Source organism: Montipora capricornis, chromosome 14 (assembly GCF_036669925.1).
Source record: "Montipora capricornis isolate CH-2021 chromosome 14, ASM3666992v2, whole genome shotgun sequence".
In the NCBI taxonomy this organism is placed as follows: Eukaryota; Metazoa; Cnidaria; class Anthozoa; order Scleractinia; family Acroporidae; genus Montipora; species Montipora capricornis.
The window spans coordinates 45,061,005-45,066,004 of NC_090896.1; positions in this window are offsets into that span (position 1 = coordinate 45,061,005).

A 5,000-nucleotide genomic window follows, 5' to 3' on the forward strand; every position below is an offset into this window, starting at 1 on the left:
ACGAGTCGAAATACGTCCTGCAGCCTCTAATGGCAGACAACCCTAAGGATGCGAGAGCGCGTTACGTCACTGATGTTAATTTGGGACAGTTCTAAAGGCCTATTCAACTCATCGAGGAAAATGTTCCATAAAAATCGCCACGTTTCTTTTCGAGAATCCATTTTATGGACAGCCACATAAATAAAGTTCATTCACCCACTATTGGACTTGATGGGTTTTTGGGACCCTTCATTTTTCCCTTCAGATCCGACGTGTTGTCACATACAATAGGGAGCTTACGAAACGAGGACAACGACGGCTACGAGGATTTCATTTAAAAATACGAGTTCGCGTTATTCATATCACTATGAAACTATTTCATGTAGTTCCGCGTTTAAAATGTGTAGTAACTGTCGAGGAATTAAACTGGTATGAGTGAGTTGGAAAGGTAGAGAGAGAACTGAAAATTCATCGTCATGTGCTAACGTCCTCCACAGAACCTTGAATTTGGTCATTTCACGTCGTCATTTAGGAGATGACGGCAAAGAAATGTACAAATGTGTAAAACGCACGTGCAGAGCGTGCAGAGCCATTATTTTTGCTCACTAAACCTATTGTTTTGTAGCGTTGTCGTTGCTGTCGGCGTCGTCGTTTCGTAAGCTCCCTAATTTTTCTCTCTCTACGCTTCCAACCAACTCATACAAGTTTAATTCCTCGATAGTTACTACACATTTTTAACGCGAAACGACAAGAAATAGTTTCGTAGTGATACGAATAACGCGAATTCGTATTTTTAAATGAAGTCCTCGTAGCCGTCGTCGTCCTCGTTTCGTAAGCTCCCTAATATAAATAGACAAGGCGTGTGCATCTGTTGTGGTTTAATTTTGTGTCTGGTTTGAATTTTGTTTAATCCGGTTCATTTTTCTTCAAACCAGTTTAAAATCTTTTAAACTGGTTTTTTAATCAACTGTCTAAAAAAGGGAATTTTCTTGGTTTTTTAGGGGGTCTAAAAAAGAACTACATATCTACTCACCTAACCCTCCCTGAAACTCTCCAATACATCTATCCTATCCTACCATTCTTCAAACTTCACCAAACCCCGTTGAAGTCCTGAAAATTTCAGGCTTCTCCAAGCAATTGCTAAAATTGCTTACATAACTGCGAGGATCATAGCTTTACTTCAAGAGTGACCATGTTTGGAGAAGTACAATGAGTTATTTTTCCTACAACATTAAACCTGTGCAGCGCTACTGATCTTACTTTCGATTATTTCAAAGAAATGTCCTTTCCATTCGGCTCGTAAATAGGCTATTCTGCAAAATGAGTAATTTCCTTTCCAGATAAATTGTAGATTATTAATATAATTGTAACAGTACAAGTAATATCATTGTTGCGTTTGATGGTAACGTAGTTACGTTCCAGTTGTATACTGCTCTATTTAGTTGAAAATCTCAGACGAATTCGAATGTTTATGAACCTTGAATTATACAAGTTATATTGTCAAAGGAATGATTAAAGAATATCACTGTTTTTTTCCATTATGAAAAGTAGTCCTACTTGTGAAAGACAGAAAAGGGTTTAGATCTGACGAAGGGCTAACACTCAAAACGACAGCTTTCAAATTTCTCTACAGTGGTCAATTTACCATATCAACTCAGATGATAAACCCTAAGCTTTTCTTTATTTCACTTCCCCACTTACACAGCACCACTGTTAGAGCTTCTTTACAAACTAAACCTCTTTATCCTACATGTGAAAGAATGCTTTCACTTTTACCAACCATGAACCGATATTCTTAATCCAAAAACCAAGACAAGGGTTGTTTTAGACTAAACAATGCAAATAAGTTATTACTCCAATCACTACAATACGTACCAATCCCTTACCTGGAATGCAGGGTCTGACACTTGCCGACCGCACACTCACCTTAATGATTAGTGTTGAGCCCGTTTCAAACGTCGAACTTTACATGTGCCGAATCTAATGCAAATGAGCGAAAACGATAGATTTTTCTCATTTGTATTAAGCCACCGCTACACGAGCGATTGATTGCTCGCGCTGGTGATGCAATTTTTTCAAACTTTGTCGCGTCGCCAGCGCCCGATAAAAATCACACGTGTAGCCACCCTCGAGCTGGCGACGCAACAGGTGAAAAAGTCGCAAGAAAAAAGTCGCCAGAGTTGAAACTTTCTAGACAAAAGCGCAGAGATAGTTGCCCGCGTAGCCACTCTGCAACTTTTAGCCCGAGCTTACGACACGACTAAAGGGTATTTAGCCAATGAAATTAAAGGAGGAATATTTGTTTTTAGTATAAACACACAGGTGATTATACAAAATCGCGCGCTCTCATTGGCTCGCTATCTCGGATTATCAGCCGATAATCACCTCGACGGACAAAATGGCTGCCAGTAGTCGTTTTGCCACTATAAGTGAAGATGATTTCGCGTTGAAATGTTGTTTATTTCTCTTTTTTGAAATAATCACCTGTGTATTTATACTAAAACAATTATTCGCCTCAGGTTCAGTGATTATCGGTGAATATTCACCTCGACTTCGTCTCGGTGAATATTCACCGATAATCACTTCGCCTTCGGCGAATAAGTGTTAATTAGTATCACTCAACTTGTGGACTAATGCGAATCCTGCATTTTGATTGGCTACGCTACTAGATGGCTATTAGTAATAGTCCTCGAGTATCGAAAAGCGTGACGCTTTCTTTCGTTTTATCCCAGCCAAATAAATATTTCTTCAACTTCCATTCGCTAACTGTATTATTGCCTTTTCTGTCCAACTAGTTGGGTGATACTAAAACAATTAGACACTTCGCCCTCAAGGGCCACGGGTCAATAGCTCAGGTCTCCTGAAGTATGCGATTCGCGTGGCCTATGATTTGTCGCCGTGATTTGTCACAAGTGTAGCCACCTTTGCGCGCAGGCGACGCGACAAAATTTGAAAAAAAATCGCATCAGCAGTGCGGGCAAAATATCGCTCGTGTAGCCGCGGCTTTAGATTCGGCACATTAGTTCGACGTTTGAAAGGGGCCTTAAGCTCTCAATTAGCTTTACGCACTTATTTAAAATGATTAGCATTTCAGGAGGAGTATGACAACTGCAGACTGCCTACAAATTACACTGATAGACAGAATTTAAGTCTATGAAACACCCATTTCAAATAGCGCTGAGAAGCAGTATTTAAGTCTATGCACCATTTCAAAACGATTAGCTTTTACAGTGACTTAAGGGTTAGCAATCTTTATCATAACTGTCAGTTGCTATGTACATAAATATGAGTACGGAGTTTAATGCAAAAACCCCACGGTAAGAGTAAGAGCAGTCGAAAGCAGTTGGAAGAGAAAGGTGCTGGAAATGAAGAGTCGTAAATCAACGGTAAACCAATTTGTCGTCGGTGCAGAGATGTGTGGATGAGAAAGAAGCATAGACGGAGAGCCGAAAGAAATCAATGATAAAACTCCTTTTTCGGCCAGTTTACTGAAACAGTTGGGTGTTGCAGTGCTTTAGAGAAGAGAATGAGAGAACTTTGTTAAAGAAAAGACAACGTTTCGTTGCAGACAAGAAAGAACTTTGGTTCGCAGTTTGGATAAGAACAGTTTAAAGGAGCAATATACTACTGATACTAGACGACTAAAGAACTGTATATAATTGTAAATATTGAGTTCGTATAGCACATTAATCGGTATGTTAAGTGTTATGAAACTTAGTAGCTTCAGAAAAGATCTATCTAGTAGTAAAATAATTTAGTATTAGAACATTTCTTTTTGTATTTTAAGTAACTTAGACTTGCATTTTCGTAGCTTTGTAATAAATATTCATTAGTGTTTTATAAATGTTCTGTGTTGCGGGTTCGAGAGAAGGGGCTTGTGTTAGCTTATATTTGTTTTCCTTTCTCATTTTCTTTACTCCCCTCGTCGCTGCGCCAGGGGAAGACGAACGTCATAGCAATTCGCCCTTTTATAGATTCCCATTTTTAGTAATTATTCGCCCTTTAAAGGGTAACTCCGGGGTAAAATTGAAGTTATGTTTGGCCTCTGTCCCATGTCTTAATTTTTGATAACATCATTCCCATATCGTTTCATTCAAATTAAATATTGTACCTGAAAGACGACCGAAAATGCAAATAGAAATCCGCCATTTTGGAGAAAATTTGAGCCGCGGTCAGTGGTCAGCAGCTCGTGATGACGTAGAATCGTCAAATTCACTTTCCGCGGTGTTTTATAAAAGGCTGCTTCTTCATTCTTCAACTTTGCTTAAATTATAATTCCTGTCGTTGTATCTGTATCTTCGACTGTACTTTGATTGTTTCAAGCGAAATAGTGAGCTGTTGTGTACCTAGTTGCCATAATTATTAAAAACGGGAACACACGTATACGGTGATCTGACTTACTACAGGATCGCACAAGACAATCGCGCCAAGGCATGGCTCGACAGAATCAGACGGAAGAAAATGCCACCACTTGAAAACAGCTACGTCTGGAGCGATCATTTCATGCGAAGCTGTTTCGAGATAGATTTCCGGGAAAAATTAACACGGGAAAAATCTAGGAGGGTCTTGAAGGATGATGCTATTCCATCCTCGTTTAGCTACGACCCCGAAGCGAGGAAGCCGCGGTTATCAAGGGAACATTGCATTCAGCGTTAGTGCTTATCAGTTTGCTTTGTTTTTACTATGAATCAAATAAATTTGCCCACTTACATGTCGATGTTTGCACACGCTTTGAACTGAGGGGATCGCGCGACCCGATGTATAAACAATTGTTTCATGGTGACAAAATTTCAGTGTACATCCGCCCAGTTGCAGATTCCGACTGGGTTTGGTAACCCAGTAACAAGTTTGATACAATTCCCTTACCACCAATGCAAGACGTCCTTGTAGATGAAAAAATGGATCTACATGATAATGGTGAGAATAACAATGATGATGAAGATTTAGATCCCCATTGGCCATTACCAGATGATAAAAAATAGTTATCCACTGATGAGATAGTGTTATCTGAACATGAATTT